The sequence below is a fragment of the Rutidosis leptorrhynchoides genome, chromosome 7 (assembly GCF_046630445.1).
Source record: "Rutidosis leptorrhynchoides isolate AG116_Rl617_1_P2 chromosome 7, CSIRO_AGI_Rlap_v1, whole genome shotgun sequence".
In the NCBI taxonomy this organism is placed as follows: domain Eukaryota; kingdom Viridiplantae; phylum Streptophyta; class Magnoliopsida; order Asterales; family Asteraceae; genus Rutidosis; species Rutidosis leptorrhynchoides.
In genome coordinates, this window is record NC_092339.1 from 44,405,471 (window position 1) to 44,424,487 (window position 19,017).

At 32.0% G+C, this 19,017-nt stretch overlaps 1 long non-coding RNA gene across 4 annotated transcripts; it reads right to left on the reverse strand.

Annotated features, from left to right (window-relative positions):
- Nucleotides 1-1,145: 1,145 nt before the first annotated feature.
- On the reverse strand, nt 1,146-10,471 carry LOC139857514 (uncharacterized). 4 transcript variants are annotated; one of them, XR_011762576.1, is made up of 7 exons: nt 10,337-10,471; nt 10,027-10,132; nt 9,775-9,812; nt 8,748-8,912; nt 7,124-8,315; nt 6,929-6,985; nt 1,146-1,299 (listed from the first exon to the last, which is right to left on the reverse strand). It is a non-coding gene; the product is annotated as an uncharacterized lncRNA (long non-coding RNA). The 4 variants fall into 4 exon arrangements; XR_011762577.1 differs by lacking the exon at nt 1,146-1,299 and having other exon boundaries at nt 4,438-6,985; nt 7,124-8,129; nt 8,213-8,315; XR_011762574.1 differs by lacking the exon at nt 1,146-1,299 and having other exon boundaries at nt 4,439-6,985.
- Between the last annotated feature and the right edge of the window lie 8,546 nt (nt 10,472-19,017).

A 19,017-nucleotide genomic window follows, 5' to 3' on the forward strand; every position in this document is an offset into this window, starting at 1 on the left:
TTTTTTTGTTTGTTTTTTTGTTGATCTCGTGTTGACGTATATCGACTTGGAACTTTTCATTTGAACTCTTCTCTTCGATCATCTTGAACTTGCATTCAGGTAAACATTATCTTGATATATATTTGGTTTAAATCCGTCGTTTTATCGTTGTTTCTTCAAACTTCAAGCTCGTGTTTACTTTTGCTGTTTTTCTCGTGAATTATGCATTTGAATGTCTTCGTTTCGGTAAAAGCTGATGAAATATAAATGATATTGCGTCGAAATATATGTACGTTTAAAGCAATATCAGGCGGTAAAGGGTGCTTTGGCGATCTTGGTTAGTTTTGTAATGACCCGTCTTTTTCCGTTTACTTTTCGTTTAATTTATTTAAAGTCCGTTATTTAATTTTAACATCACCCGTTAAAATGCGTATTTAAAATAACTCGTATGGTTAATTCACGCGTCCGCTTTTAAACTCGAGGGACTAATGTTGCCAAGGGACCAAAGTTTCAACTAGGTCAACTAGTCAACCATCTCCTCTCCACCATTCATTCACCTCCCTTTTTTTTTTTTTTTTTTTGATACTTCCATTTTCCTCTCAACCCACTCAACAAAGAATCATCATCTAAATCATTTCAAGAAAGCAAACATCAAAACAAATTACATATTTGAAATCCTTGCATCTTCCTCTTCAATTCCATACCAACTTCATCTCTTTCAGGTAACTTTTCAAAAACTCTAGATTTCTTGTTCTTGGTCTTTAAACTTAAAAGTGTGTTAATTAGTATCTATGGCTCAAGTCTAACATGAATATGTGATTTATTTGCTCGATCTTGTCATTTTGGTATAACTAGCATGAACTTGAAAAATGACTTGAGTTTTGGTTGATTAAATGTTGTTAGATGTTAAAGTGCAGGTATTAAATGTGTTACTAGCATCACTAGCTTCAATTTGATGTGTACGTTGACTTAGAAAGTGAAATGTCCCGTTCATATTGATTATAAATGTTCCATATTAATTGATTTCGTCGCGAGGTTTTGACCTCTATATGAGACGTTTTTCAAAGACTGCATTCATTTTTAAAATAACCATAACCTTTATTTTATCGATAAAGGTTTAAAAACATTACGTAGATTATCAAATAATGATAATCTAAAATATACCGTTTATATACGACCATTACATAATGGTTTACAATAAGAATATATTACATCAAAAATAAGTTTCTTGAATGCAGTTTTTACACAATATCATACAAGCATGGACTCCCAATCTTGTCCTTATTTTAGTATGCAACAGCGGAAGCTCTTAATAATCACCTGAGAATAAACATGCTTAAAACGTCAACAAAAATGTTGTTGAGTTATAGGTTTAACCTATATATTATCAAATCATAATAATAGACCACAAGATTTCATATTTCAATATACATCCCATTCATAGAGATAAAAATCATTCATATGGTTTGAACACCTGGTAACCGACATTAACAAGATGCATATAAGAATATCCCATATCATTCCGGAACATCCATCGGACATGATAAAACAACATCGAAGTACTAAAGCATCCGCTACAACGGATGGGGTTTGTTGGGCCCAATAGATCTATCTTTAGGATTCACGTCAATTAGTAGACTGGTTTACTAATTCTTAGATTACCAAGTAAAAAGGGGCATATTCGGCTTCGATCGTTCACCCATATAATGTAGTTTCATTTACTTGTGTCTATTTCGTAAAACATTTATAAAACTGCATGTATTCTCATCCCAAAATATTAGATTTTAAAAGTAGGACTATAACTCACTTTCACAGATTTTTACTTCGTCGGGAAGTAAGACTTGGCCACTGGTCGATTCACGAACCTATAACAAATATGTACATATATATCAAAGTATGTTCAAAATATATTTACAACATTTTTAATACGTTTATGTTTTAAGTTTATTAAGTCAGCTATCCTCGTTAGTAACCTACAACTAGTTGTCCACAATTAGATGTACAGAAATAAATCGATATATATTATCTTGAATCAATTCACGACCTAGTGTATACACGTCTCAGGCTAGATCACAACTCAAAGTATATATATTTTTGAAATCAACCTCAACCCTGTATAGCTAACTCAAACATTACTGCATATAGAGTGTCTATGGTTGTTCCAAAAAATATATATACATGGGTCGATATGATATGTCAAAACATTTGCATACGTGTCTATGGTATCCCAAGATTACATAATATATTAGAATACATGTATAATACAATATAAGTTAGCTAGGATATGATTTGTATAGAATTGTTACAATATTTCCCGTAGCTAAAACAATTAAAAAATATCCAATCTTGTTTTACCCATAACTTCTTCGTTTTAAATCCGTTTTGAGTGAATCAAATTGCTATGGTTTCATATTGAACTCTATTTTATGAATATAAACAGAAAAAGTATAGGTTTATAGTCGAAAATATAAGTTACAAGTCGTTTTTGTAAGAGGTAGTCATTTCAGTCGAAAGAACGACGTCTTGATGACCATTTTGAAAAACATACTTCCACTTTGAGTTTAACCATGATTTTTGAATATAGTTTCATGTTCATAAGAAAAATCATTTTTCCAGAAGAACAACTTTTAAATCAAAGTTTATCATAGTTTTTAATTATCAAACCCAAAACAGCCCGCGGTGTTACTACGACGGCGTATGTCCGGTTTTACGGTATTTTTCGTGTTTTCAGGTTTTAAATCATTAAGTTAGCATATCATATAGATATAGAATATGTGTTTAGTTGATTTTAAAAGTCAAGTTAGAAGGATTAACTTTTGTTTGCGAACAAGTTTAGAATTAACTAAACTATGTTCTAGTGATTTCAAGTTTAAACCTTCGAATAAGGTAGTTTTATATATATGAATCGAATGATGTTATGAACATCATTACTACCTCAAGTTTTGTGGATAAACCTACTGAAAATGAGAAAAATATATCTAGCTTCAAAGGATCCTTGGATGGCTTGAAAGTTCTTGAAGCAGAATCATGACACGAAAATAAGTTCAAGTAAGATTTCCACTCGAAATAAGATTGCTATAGTTATAGAAATTGAATAAAAGTTTGAATATGAGTATTACCTTGTATTAGAAAGATATCTTACTGTAAATAAGAAAGATTTCTTGAGGTTGGATGATCACTTTACAAGATTGGAAGTAAGCTAGCAAACTTGAAAGTATTATTGATTTTATGAAACTAGAACTTATAGAATTTATGAAGAACACTTAGAACTTGAAGATAGAACTTGAGAGAGATCAATTAGATGAAGAAAATTGAAGAATGAAAGTGTTTGTAGGTAATTTTGGTCATTGGTATATGAATTAGATATAAAGGATGTGTAATTTTGTTTACATGTAAATAAGTCATGAATGATTACTAATATTTTTGTAATTTTATGAGATATTTCATGCTAGTTGCCAAATGATGGTTCACACATATGTTAGGTGACTCACATGGGCTACTAAGAGCTGATCATTGGAGTGTATATACCAATAGTACATACATCTAAAAGCTGTGTATTGTACGAGTACGAATACGGGTTCATACGAGTAGAATTGTTGATGAAACTGAACGAGGATGTAATTGTAAGCATTTTTGTTGAGTAGAAGTATTTTGATAAGTGTCTTAAAGTCTTTCAAAAGTGTATGAATACATATTAAAACACTACATGCATATACATTTTAATTGAGTCGTTAAGTCATCGTTAGTCGTTACATGTAAATGTTGTTTTGAAACCTTTAGGTTAACGATCTTGTTAAATGTTGTTAACCCATTGTTTATTATATCTAAAGAGATGTTAAATTATTACATTATCATTATATTATGATATATTAATATATCTTAGTATGATATATATATACAGTTAAATGTTGTTACAACGATAATCGTTACATATATGTCTCGTTTCGAAATCATTAAGTTAGTAGTCTTGTTTTTACATATGTAGTTCATTGTTAATACACTTAATGACATGTTTACTTATCATTTATCATGATTAAACATAGTGTATCAATATCTTAATATGATTCATATGTATTTAGTAAGACGTTGTTATAACGATAATCGTTATATATATCGTTTCGAGTTTTCTTAATTCAATAAACTCAATTTTATGTATATAACTCATTGTTAAAATACCTAATGAGATACTTACTTATCATAATATCATGTTAACTATATATATAATCATATATATGTCATCATATAGTTTTTTTACAAGTTTTAACGTTCGTGAATCACCGGTCAACTTGGGTGGTCAATTGTCTATATGAAACCTATTTCAATTAATCAAGTCTTAACAAGTTTGATTGCTTAACATGTTGAAAACACTTAATCATGTAAATAACAATTTCATTTAATATATATAAACATGGAAAAGTTCGGGTCACTACAGAAAGACTCCATTAACATGATTCTTGAGTTTATGATTTTTGGTTAGGGTTTGGTAGCCTTAAATATAAATTTTGATGCATTAAATGCTTTGCAAGTTATTAGTGAGTATTTAGTAGTATTGTATGCACAATTATCTAAGAAACGGCGTATTATATGTGTGTGTTAAGTTCCCGAATCATCATTTGCATTTATGAGCTTGAAACATTAAATGGTGAGCATTAAATGATCATTCGACGAGGATTCGGTTATCGTGAATGTTGGATTTGGTTAATGATATGTGTTTAGTTGTATTCCTCGTTAGAATACATTTCCAACTATGTATGGTATGAGTTTTGAATGTTTTTGGTTCATAAATTGTGGTTGTTTGAAGTTTGGCTCGACTTAACACTTGAAAAACTGCCCAGAATTCTGATCAGGTGCCACCCGCGGCGCTGGCCTCCAAGCCGCGGCGCGGCTTAACACTGACCCAGATGGTCTGGGGCCATCAAAACCCTCGACCCTCAAATCACCTTTTAGCCCGCGGCGCGGGTATCCCAGGCGCGGCGCGGCTTAAGCCTGATCAGCAGGCTGTCCAATTTGGCCAATTTTCGTTTAAATCCAACTATGCTACGCACTTCCGATTAACATGTAACTTGTTCTAAGATGCTCATATATGATTATATAACTCAGAAAAATTGTCCGAGACCTGACCCGAACGTGTTGACTTTTTCGTTGACTTTGACTTGACCAAAGTTGACTTTTATTCAAACTTAACCAATACTTTGTTTAATCGTTATAACCTTACTCTTATACTTGATTCTTGCATGAAACTTGACAACTTGATTCACATGCTATATAATCGAGTCTTAACGAGCCATAGGACTAATTGAACAAATTTGACCGACCTTGTGTTTACCGGTATTGATACAACCTACTTGTCTAGGTCAAGACTAGCATTCGTACTTGCACACGTTTACTTTGTGAAGTACCTTTATACTCGTGCACTCAAGGTGAGATCATAGTCCCATCTTTTCAATAACTCTACTCTTTTAAATCATGGGATGAGAAACATATACGGTTTATACTTTTATACTTTGAACACAAATACGGAAACAAACATTCCACATGTGAGTTAGAACAAAAAGCCTCAATTCGATTATCATTAGTTACACTTGTAGGGTGTAAGCGAGAACTTATATTGTGTGGATCCATACGGGCTTGACGCGCCCTCATTCGGACGGTTCGCTACCGTTCGCAGATGAAATATATTTTCGGGTATAGTGTAGGTTCTAACACTATGATAAGGGGTTCATATAACAATTAAGTCTTGATAATTGAGTGCTCGCGAACGTACAACAACTTTGGAATGCAAAAGATTTGGATAATCAACTTTATATTAAATCTTGTGGTTCAATCAACATACTTACTAAACCTATGATTTCACCAACGTTTTCGTTGACAGATTTTTCTATGTTTTCTCAGGTCCTTGAACACTATGTGTTACATGCTTCCGCACACTATTTTGATACTTGCTTGGATGTCGAGTATACATGCATACATGAAGCGTCTTTTGACTTTACTTTAAATTGTGTCGCATAGGTTTCATTTGTACCTTAAACGTTGTAACGTAACTAGTTGTTAAACTACTCTTGTAAACTTCGAAACATATTTACATTTGAAATGAATGCGACATATTTCGGTTAACTTTGTCTTAAAGACTTATGACCACGTTATGGGACCTAAGTTGACGGTGCCGTCAATGACGATTTTGTCGGGTCGTCACAAGTTTGGTATGATGGGTTGACAAAATTGTGAGTCATAGTTTTGATTATCTTCAAGTGGGAGATTGTTGGATGTGAAGAATATCAAAACACAGGGGAGGCGCGCCGCGGCCTTGGAAGGCATGACGCGGACTAGCACTTGAAATAGAGCATCAGTTTTGGAAAACGACTGTCCGGAGAATAGCCTTGGAGGCGCGGCGCGGGCACATATGGCGCAGCGCGGCTTCATCTGGTGAGAAGTTTCCAAATTTATGTTTTTCTTTTTCTCCAAGGTGTTTTGTCCTATATAAAGCATCCTAATGTAACCCTCAGTTGTTTCTACGAATTATATCAATAAAATCTCTCTAGTTGGTCCGTAGATTAAAGTAATCGACATTCGATTACATATAACCACGTTAAATCTCGTGTTCTTTAATTTTATTGTTTTATTGTCTTTCGTTTGTCGAAGTGGGTGATTAATCTCAGTGATTAATCTTATTATTTGGGTCCTATAATCCTTACAGAAGATTATTTAATTATGCAATTCCTACAGTTCTAATGGACGCATTATTTAAAAATTCATCTTATAAAATAACTAGTATAGGGGTCCACGCGTTGCTGCGGTTTTTAGCAAACATTCAGAATTACACATTTGTAGCATACATATACATACATAGTAATTTAAGAGTACTTAGTTGTGTTAATGTGTATCTGCACAGGTATATGTTTGTGAGACCTTTTTTTAAACCATTTGTTTAAAAGGAGTTGTTGAAACTTACCTGGGTCATTAAAGAGTGTCTTTTTCGGTCCTGGCATTGTGTTTCTGGGATTTATTGCTGCATTATCATCATGTGATGGTTAGTTTGAATACCTAAAGAGTGCTAACAGGCTGAATGGTAAACAAAAACTCACATTTAGTAAATACCAAAAAAGAAAAAAAAAAAGAAAAGAAAAAATCGTATGTATTAAGTTACCAGTTGAAAATGTATGTACATTAGTTTGCCCAGTTGCAGAGGAGGTTTGCATTTGATCCTTAACAACAATATCAATTATTGTAACTGCACAATAACAAAGAGACATATAATTTAAATAATAGAACATATTATAAAGTTAGATAAACAGATAGTCATGAAATAATGTTACGCTCATTGGCTAAAGGTAATTCACTAAAGCTATTAAAACTGCTTCGAATACCTATATAACAAATAACAACACAGACATGTATAAAAAAAAATATAGTTTAAACCTGACAACAAATAAATCCCATAAAGCCAATAGATTTACTTACCAACTGCAGTTGCATCTATACCAGTCGCAAAGTGCAAATACAATATCACCGGTGTTATACGAACTTAAAAGGTGTAGAGGTGGTCTTAATATAAGGCTCTTCTATAATGATACAATATTAAGTGAAGTTAAAAAGTCGCATATACACAGCATGAGGTGAAACTAAAAAGTTAAAAGCATGAGCAAATACATACAAATTCACATACTCAGTCCAAAAGATATGTCCTAATAACTACTTAATGACTCATAGTCAGACCACAACGCTATATGAAAGACGTCCTACCGCGCGTTGTCGCGGTTAGCTCATTTCAGATACAAAATTACATGCTATTACCTTCAGTCCTTGTAGTTGCTATTACCTTCAGTCTTTCTTTCGTTTTGACTCCTTTGCAGGGGTATATGTATTATATGGACACATGTTTCTTTAGATCTATAGTAAATAACGATTATGAGTATGAACAAACACATGAAAATGATGCAATCTTTACAAGTCTTCTGATGTAGTTTTAGCAAAAGAGTATTAAAGAGATAAATGGGGCTAAGCATATGGTCTCTCAATTTTAGCTAGATGAATTGATTATATTGCTGTACATAAATGCACTAATATTTGCTACTTACTACAATTGTATAAGCACACATCTATTTTTTCAAAATAAAACAAGTTCCACCAGTAACCAAGATCCTCATATTTGTCTGCAATAACAATAGAAGTAAATATATGTACAAAATTAAATATGAATAACCCCAAATCTATGAAACCTACAGTAACATAATACCTGAAAGAATTTGGAGCTACGCTGAGGTGAAGTTGTTGGAGGTGGTTTTGTAGATTTATGTTCCCCATTTGAACCATTACTCGCCATCGTCAAAAAGCGATATCTGCAACGATGTTTACAAGTCAGCAGATCAAATTTTTAAAACAGAGGTTTGGATTATAACACTTGTACTAAAATTCTAGTGGTTTATAATTTAAGCAATATTCAAACAATTCAATTAAAGATGACATTGATAACAGTAAACAATTACATGCTTATTATTATAATTTTATATTTTATTTATATAATTCCATAAGGGAAAAATATTAAAATCCAAAACAAAATTTGACTTTCAAGCATTAAAAGCAGTCTCCACTGTCCCAAAAATTCCATCTCTTTCAATTTGGGTGGTGCGATTATGGGGAAAAAGTAAAATGCGTAAGTTTAATTCGTACTCAAGTTACCGTCCCAAGTGAAGTAAAGTGGGCAAAATCAGCAACTAAAAAGAGGAAAAACCAAATTCAATAAATAAGTAACGACAAAGGGAATCGTATACCTAAAAAAATATGAGACCTTAAAATTTGATAATCATCGACAACCCCAGGCGAGGCAAATCGTTGACAGAATGACAGTCCCGCACCGCGAAGCGAAGCCGATGATGAAGATGATTGTTAGAGTATCGACGGTCGTCGTGCGTATGACCCAAATGGTTTATAATTTCCTATTTCAACCATAATATGTCAATAATCATTTTTTTAAACACTGAAAGCTGAAAGTTATATAACTCGATAAAGCTGAAAAGTTATATAAGTCGATAATGTGACCCATTTTGACACCTTATAAAAATCTAACTAATTGTTTGTATGAAAGAAGGCTATTGTATGATATAAAAGATGCTACTGTATGTTATGTAGCCACGTTCATACTAATTGACATGTGAGGAAAAGATACACCTGACATACATTGGTGCAAATGTTACCCATTTTGACTATGAAAATGTAACCCATTTTGACACCTTATAAGAACGTAACTAATTGTATGAGACTATTGTATGTTATGCAAATGTGACCCATTATGATTAAATTGCATGACCATTGTAAGTACATTATACTATGCAACTGTATGTTAATTTACGACAAAAGAAATTTTTGCTTTAAAATGACCTAAAACATTATGGTCACTTTGACTACACAAAATGACTACCTATTTAAAAGCCTACTAAAACAGTACTCATTTTTGATACCTTAAAAGACTAAACATTTTTTGACACTTAATTTGAAGAGTATCCATTTTGACACTATGATCAGAAATAGCCATAAACAGTCAAAATTAGTCAACAAAAGTGATAACACGGAGCTGCCTAGAATTAAACAATTTTTGACAGCCTAAACAAAGACTATCAATTTTTGATACTTTATTAAATGATCATACTGTGTTTGCTTTATAATGACCAAAAACATTATGCTTTATAAAATGCCAACTTAAGTGACTTATAGAGACATTAAGACCAAAAAATGTGTATTGTATAAAAACTCAACTTATATCAATTATGTGACTTATAACCAAGAAAAGCGAAACCTTACCATCAGATTAGCATCAGACTAAACATCTTCATATTGTTCTGAAATGGTGCGATAAAAATCATATTAGTTCAAACTTAAAATTTAAGGCTGGCACAATATTAGTTCAATCTTAATTGCAACTCATATATTCATTCAAGCAACTGAAGATTCAGAGCAACGTAAAGGTCTGTGCTAAAACTTTTCCATAAAAAAACAAATTAAAAAGAGAAAATTAAGCAAACAAAATAGAAAGAAAGGGAATTAGAAAATCACCTATATTACTATATAGCTAGATCTAATGAATCTGCTGAGAACTGTTTTTAGAAGCATGGCTAGCGATAGATCCACTTTCTAATGCAGCCCAAATTTACAATACAACCTTAACAAAGACTATTGAGATGGCATAAAAATATTTGACTTGTTGGTAAATAACAAAGTTGCAGATAAACTATGAATACGTTTCATCAAACACTGAATTTGAATCGAAAGCAAAATTAAGAGTGAACAAATGAAAATTAAAACCCTTAAGTAACAAAATCTAGCAAAAAAAAAAAAAAAAAAAAAAAAAAAAACTTGAAATTACCATCTGATGTGGTCTGGCGACGATGGTGGTGGATGGCGACGATGTTGTTGTTGATGATGATGTCAACGGATGATGATGGTGATCATGAGGAGGCGGTAATGAATGTAGGAGGGTGGCGTATCTTGATTGAGAAGGAAAAAGTTATTTAGCTGTTATGTTGGTATACTGTAGCTGGCAGCTTACGTGATTTAGTATGTTGTTAAATAATAATAATAATAAATAATTAATAATAATAATAATAATAATAATAATAATAATAATAATAATAATAATAATAATAATAATAATAATGTCTGGGCTTTCTGACTTTGTCCCTGGACGTGCTGTGGTTGATGTGGCTCGTCGGAAGCGGGTCAAGTACGAATCTAGCTGTCAGGCGGTTGGTTATGGTTTCATTCCTTTCTCATTTTATTCCCTTGGGGAATTAGAGAAGGAGGCTGTTTCTTTGCTAAAGCGGGTTCAGAAGAGTTCGATGGCGCAAGATATTGGTGCCGGTGCTGCTGCTCATATTTTTACTATGATAGGTATTGCTATTGCTAGAGGTGTGGGGACCCAGATTGTCTCTAGGCTTCCCACTAATTTTTGTAAGTTTTAATACTTTTAAGTTTATAATAATAATAATAATAATAATAATAATAATAATAATAATAATAATAATAATAATAATAATAATAATAATAACTAGTGAAATGACCCGTGAAACCACGTGTTTGTTTAAACGAAACAGTTTAATGATATGTTTTAGGTATTAAGTGAACGTAAATGCTAAAGTTATTTAGTTTAATGACCCGTGGAACTACAGAGTCCGACTAAGAAACTCGTCAGCTAAACATTTCATCAAACACCTAAAATGATATTAAACAATCCACATCCAATCATAAGAGATAATATTGTCATTTTAATTTAAAAGTGTAAATTAAAATATAAATTTAGAATTTGTTTCCTTCTGCCTAGCTTTTATACCTTCTCGTACTCAATTCAAAATAATTAATTAAAATAATTCAAAATTATTTGATTTTAATAATTAAAATAATTATTAATAAGATTTAATAATAATAATTAATTAATAAGATTTAATAATAATAATTAATTAATAAAATTTAATTTTAATTCAAAATTATTTAAATTAATGACATCACCCACCATACTTAGATTAAGATAAATTATTTAAATTAATGACATCACCCACCATACTTAGATTTTTTTTCTTTTTATTTTTGATTGTTTCTTAACAAAGGAATTAGTCTAATAATGAAATCATCATTTTAAGATTTTAATAGAAACTATAGATAATAATAATAATAATAATAATAATAATAATAATAATAATAATAATAATAATAATAATAATTATTATTATTATTATTATTATTATTATTATTATTATTATTATTATTATTATTATTATTATTATTATAATTATAATAATAATAGCAATTTCATTAATATTAAAATGAGTCCAAAATGCGGGGAATTTTCATCAGACCATATTATTATTAATAATTAATAATAATTATTTTTTATAAATGCGGCCCTTTTCCGTAAATCAAGTCACATTTGTACAATTGTATCCTATTTTTTTTTTTTAAAGCAACAAAATTATTTCATTACTGAATTGGAAGAGTACAATAACAAGCATGTGAGAGCATACTTAAGAAGAAGCAATAGAATCTTAAAGCTACAATCGAAAGAAACTAGCACTAACAACTTGAGGTTATAACAGGATTAACCATCAACTAATTCTTTATTGTGGTTAGCCATGATCATCGTAGATACTCGAATTCAACAGTCATTGGCTCCATTCCATTGAAGTATTCCTTGATCTTCTCGACACCCATTCGAAGGTTTTAATCTGAATTTCATATAGGGTCATCGGACCATTGCATTTTTTCCTTTGAAATAGAGTGAGGTTTCGATTCCGCCAAATCAAGTATCCACATATCCATTCGATAGCTTGCCACAATTTATACGGTTGAATGTGTTGTGAATTCCCGAGATTACCATTAAACATGTCGTCCATGTGCGAGTACATTGGTATTAAGGTTGGAGATCTCGGATCTCGGAGAGATCTCGTTTGAACATTTTTGGGGAGATCTCTTTTGGACATTTTTCGAGAGATCTCCCTCATCTCGAAAAAATCTCGGGGAGATCTCGGACGTTGACTTAAGTTGACTTTTTAGTTTTTCTAATATATATATATATATATATATATATATATATATATATATATATATATATATATATATATATATATATATATATATATATATATATATATATCTATATATATATATATATATATATATATATATATGTATGTATGTATGTACGATTTTACAAGAAAATCCAATAAATGAGCGAGAAAGTCCGAAAAATTACGAGATTTTATGAGAAAATTTGAGAAATGAGCGAGAAAATTTGAGAAATCGTGGTTTTGACCAATTTTGACCCCGTTGACCGAGAAATCTCTGGAGATGAACATCTCGTCTTGGGAGTCTTTTAAACGAGATCTCGGGGAGAAATAAGGAGATTTACAACACTGATTGGTATGTTAGTGTTCCACCATCTAAATGTACGAGACCACACTTTTTTTTTTGCAAATGAGCAATGTATCCTATTTTTTTTCTTTTAATTTTTAGCAATAGACAAATACCATTAAAAACCATAAAAATACAATCTCCATACAATACACCACCTACTCATATTACGTTTACTGTTTAATTTTCACCTATTTATTCTTTTGTTTTTTGAGCAATAGACAAATACCATTAAAAGCAGAACGATACAATGTCCATACATACGCACCCTATCCATTTTACTTTGTACGATATTGTCTTTGGTTCTTTCTTGGTCTTTTAACATGTGGAGAATGGTCCATGGTATGTACCATATTAAACGGTTCGAAATAATCAAGGCTGAGGACCATTTTCCGCAACCAAAATTCTGGCCCTTCAAATGATGAAAAATAAGTGTTCCTCTGTTGCTGTAGATAGGTCATGAGTTTATAATCCAACTCTCTATAGCTTTGGTTGTTCACCTTTTTCTTTTACTTTTTTTCAAAAGGCAAAATTTTTATTAAAGCGCCAACGAAAGAATACAGCTCGAAAGTAACACATACACATGAACTTAAGCACAAGAACCTACTGAAACAATACATACAACTTAGGGGCACTGTCGTTGCAGAGACAACAACGAACAATACTCCTATGTTAACTCATACTAGCACATGCTCTAGGATTAGAAATCCAAGTTAACCAATCAAGCTTTCTCTGTATTGTTTCTTTGTCTAAATCTAAGTCTATTTGTTAAAACATGTGTCGCAAAAAAGATTGTTTAATGCATATTTAATTATGTATTTATTAAACGGATACCACTAAAAGAAGTCTTTCCTTAAGACAACAAACACACACACACACACACATCACAAATAGTCCATCTCTGTACTCAAACTTGATGGAAAACCGTGTGTACTTTTAAATTTATAAAACGCAGCGGAACATGAAATTAAACATTTTTTTATTTATTAATAAACATCTTTTATTATTTGTAATAAGTTTCAAGTAAAACATTCACACGATTAACGATTCCAACAAGATTCAATTATGCCACTAATAATTGTCAATTAATTAAATCACAAAGTATAGTTTAGATATACCTTTAGCGAGCGATGGAAGAGCGATAGAATCAACTGTCCACGTCTAGGTTGAAACATATATTCAAAGTGTATGAATATTTCTATGGTTGATCCACACAGCACGTCGAACGACACCAACCGGATGCTAGTCCGTATATAACCCAACAACAATATCAAATATTGTTTACGTATTATGTTTGAAAAGAAGAATGAAAAAGAAAATATCTTGTTTCTTTTTCTTGTCGACCACCAACACAAACAGAGAGCTAGTTTTACCAAATTTATTTTGAGTTTGAAAACCTTCATGTTTTGAACTCAAAAAACACACACACAATAAAAGGAAGAAATTCCTATCTTTGTAGTTTCTCTCTGCTATATCTAAAACTATCATCTCTTATCATAATAAATTATATGTAATATTTTTAAATACTTATCTTTTGCTTTTTTGTGTCACTTTTTAAAAGCCTACAAGGCTACAACCATTTATTTAATCTTTCTTGATGACTACAAAAGCCAACTGCTCTTGTTATATTTCTTTTATTGCAATGAGTAGATCACCAAATATTATGATATCTATCTATCTACCTTTCAAAGGTGAACAACCCTTTTCAATTATGTTAAATGTCGGTGGACCAAAACAAGTACTAGCCCAATTTATTTTTATTATCTTTACACAAAAATAAGCTCATTTAATATTTAGTGGTTCAACGGTGCATTGATCATTGTATATTTAATTAAATCATATTTAATTAATTCATACTTTTTCGAACTATAGGTTATAATCATATATTAACAATATATAATAATGGTGTCTAAATGCTAAAGTGTGTGACCCCATAGGCTTGTATATAAGCGGTAGTATAGATTTGTGTTATGACGTGCACACTGAACCAACAAACTCCCACTTCTGCATGCCATAACATCCAGAAAAATACACCGACATAAGTTGGCGTCTAGCAACACGTCAATGCCCCCGAAAATATACAAGTGTTTGTTTCAGCTAAACGAACTATCATTATTATTAAAAATGATTTAATGATTGAGTGTCTGTTGTCCCTTTATTATCGATACCGAGTTGACATGAGACATGGATCTAGTCATTCTCATTTGTCAACCAATTCTGTTTCTCGATCTAGAAAGATTGAATGCGATCACCAAGTTAGAATTGATCATCAATCAATATTGCTTGGACACGGCCGTGTAAATATCCATTCACTTTCATCGAGGGGCTCAGTGGTATCATACTCTCACGAAGAGGAATAAATTCCATTTTGATTATATGTGCTTGTCATGTACTTCACATCATACCCAATGATGACCTTTATAACTACCTTGTTCAGGAAAGCTTTTAACCATATCAAAGTATAATATGTCATACAATCGAAAACCAACATATACATCTCAGGTCTAAGGACACAAAGACATAACCATTATGAGATTCACTATTGACGACGATCCATGTAGTGACATCTCATGATTGGGTCATTTTCAATATTCATCATCAATGAATATATATGAATTTTGGCCTCAACTAGTTTACTATTCAACATCTGTGAATAAAACCAAACATTCATAATAATCTTAATTCATGTTATTCCCATAACATGACCGATTATGGAGATTTAGAATAATCAACAATTATTCACGGATTAAACATGCTAATATAGAACACAGTAATATAAATGAAAATGACCATACCGAATATCTCAATTCATTTAGATAAAACTGTTTAATGTTCCAGAAATATCCAAATACTAAATTACAAATGAAAAAGATTAGTAGCTTAACGAAGTCCAATATTACTAGCATGATCATCATGCTGGCTGTGCATCAAGGGCTTCGTGAACGGGTCAGCCACGACATCATCTATATGAATCTTAAGAATATTAATTTCATTCGTCTCAATGACTTCACGAATGTAGTCAAAACTTTTGAAGAATGTGTCAGATAGATTAATGTATATGTGATTCTTTTGCAAGTATAATACGTGACGAACTATCACAATATATTTTCATAGAAGATTTAATGTTGGGAACTACTTCGAGTTCAACAGTAAACTTCTTAATCCAGACAGCTTCCTGAGCAGCTTCTCAAGCAACAATGTATTCTGCTTTTGTTGTAGATTGTTCAACCATGCTCTACTTTGAGCTCTTCCAATTAACTATCTCGTCCATCATGACAAAGATACAACCTGACTGGGATCGAGAATCATCTCGATCAGTTTGGAAAATAGCATCAGTATATAACTTAATACTTGACTCCTTTTCCAAACCACCGTAAACCAAGAACATATCTTTAGTACTCTACAAATACTTAAGAATATTCTTAACAACAATCAAATGTTCTTAACTTAGATTTTGTTGATAACGACTCGTCAAACTCAAAAATAACGAGACATCATTTTAGTACATAACATGGCATACATAATGGATCCTATAGCCAAAGCATATGTGATACATTTCATTCGTCTTATCTCATCATGTGTGATAAGACTTTGAGACTTGCTCAAGGATATGTCCCTTTGAACATGCAATGCTCCAAGGTTGGAGTAATGCATGCTAAATCTCTGCAAGATAAGATATGTACATTAATTCAAAACAATAAGCCATTTGAATCTATTTCTATAGATCATGATTCCAAGTATATAAGTAGCTTCTCCAAGATCATTTATGAAAAAAAAAACATTTTCAAGCCAAGACTTGACATCTGGCAAGTTGAAATGTTATTTCCAATAAGAAGTATGTCATCAACATATATGATCAAGAAGACTACTTTGCTCCCACTAGATTTAATGTAAACACATAGCTCATCTTGTTTTTGAGAAAAACCAAACTCTTTGATATTCTTATCAAACTTAAGATTCTAGCTCCTGAATGTTTGCTTTAATCCACAAATGGATTTTCGAAGTTTGCATACTTTAATAGGATGCTTAGGATATATAGATCTTTTCTGTTGAACCATATATACGTCCTCGCTTAGGTCGCCATTTAGAAAAGCGATTATGATATCCATTTACCATACTTCATATCATGAAAAGTAGCTATGGTAATAAGTATCCTAATGTATAAAGCTCGCGATCAGTGGAAAAGTTTCAACATAACCTTTTACCATGAATCGAGCTTTAAAAGTGTTTACATTACCGTCCATGCTAGTCTTCTCTTTGAAGACTCATTTACACCCCATTGTCTTACAATTGGGTGGAAGATCAATTACGTCACATACTTGATTATCTTTCATGGACTGCATATTTGCATTCATAGTATCTCGCCATTTTTAAGATTCATGATCTTATATGGCCTCACGGTAGCTAGAGGGTTCATAATCCTATAAGTGAGATTCATCTGAATTAATAAGATAATCAAACCTCTTATGCCGATAAGGAGTTCTACCAGACCTATGAAGTTCATGTGCAACACGTTTTGGCTCACCGACAGTGTGCTCAGATTCAACGTGTGTATTACTAGTGCTTATAGAAGGTATGTTACTTTGTGGTTCTTGAATTTCTTCAAGATCTACTTTAATCCCACTAAATTCTTATAAGAGAAGATCTCCCTTTTAAGAATTCAGTAGACCGAGCAGAAAACACTTTGTTTTCAGCTTTGTAGTAGAAGTAGTAACCCATTGTTTCATTTGGGTATCCCATAAAGTGAAATTTAATACTTTAGGGTTTTAATTTGTTTGAAGTGTCATGCTTCACATACACTTCACAACCCTAGAATATCAAATAAGACAACTTGAGAATCTTCCCATGCCATACTACATATGGTGTCTTTTCTACCTTCTTGGTTAGAACCATATTGAGTATGCTTGCAGCAGACTCTAATGTTTAACCCCAAAAAGACGATGGTAGAGTAGTCAGACTCATCATAGATTGAACCATATCGAGTAATGTGACGATCGCTCCAAATCCATATGGACGAACACGTCATTCATTGATTTCATTGCGAGGTATTTGACCTCTATATGATACGTTTTGTAAACATTGCATTCTTTTGAAAAGGCACACCATAAATGAATATTTAAATCAAAGGTTTTCGACATCTGATGATTTCTACATATAGACAATCACAGTAAATAATAGTTTACAATAGTACTTTCGTTGACAATGCAGTCAAAATAAGATACATGGTGATGATTTGGTGAATGCAACGTTTCCTTGTAAAATATGCCATGTAAGACTCCATGCACATAGCTTATCTAACATATAAGCAAACAACAGAATACTTCTAGGGAACCTGAGAATAAACATGCTAACAAGTGTCAACACAAAGGTTGGTGAGTTCATAGTTTTAATGTTTTACATAATCTGTACATAAAGGTGGATCACAAGATTTCAGTTGTTTCATCCAGAAACGTTTATCAAAATATTCTAAGAAATTGAGCACCCTGGTAACTAAACTTTAACATTATAATAAGTACCCATGTTTTAACATACATGCAACCGACATGTACAATACACGCAATCCAACGTGTACTAAACTCAAATAGCATACGTTTGTTTTATTGTTCAGGTTAGGGTTTCTATACCTGGAACAGACGGGGATGTCAAGCCCTATGGATCCATATACTACTACTCGCGCCCACCAGTTCTTATAACTGGCAGTTACTAGTTACCAAAGCTAAGAGATTTTCGGTTCAAACTCTGTGTAGAATTTAGTATGTACTTGTATCCATTGCGTTTAAAATAAAGTGCATGTATTCTCAGCTCAAAATATATTGCAAAAGCAATTAAAAAGGGAGTAAATGAAACTCACCTTAGCAGCACATAAAGTCGTTCAACGAAATGTGACCGAAACTTGGAATACCAAATAACCATAGATCTCAACGTATCAATATTGTGATTCAATATTGCAGGAAAATACGTAGACGCAATAGAGATGATAAACACTAAGTTTGACTTGCGAACAGTACCAATGAATATTACCCATAACCTCCATAGCTATAACTCATAGTTTCCTTAGCTCTATCCCGTTTGAAAACCAGTTTTGAAAGTGACACGCTCATGACCTCGTCGTAGTATTTTATGTATAACATGTACTAATAATAA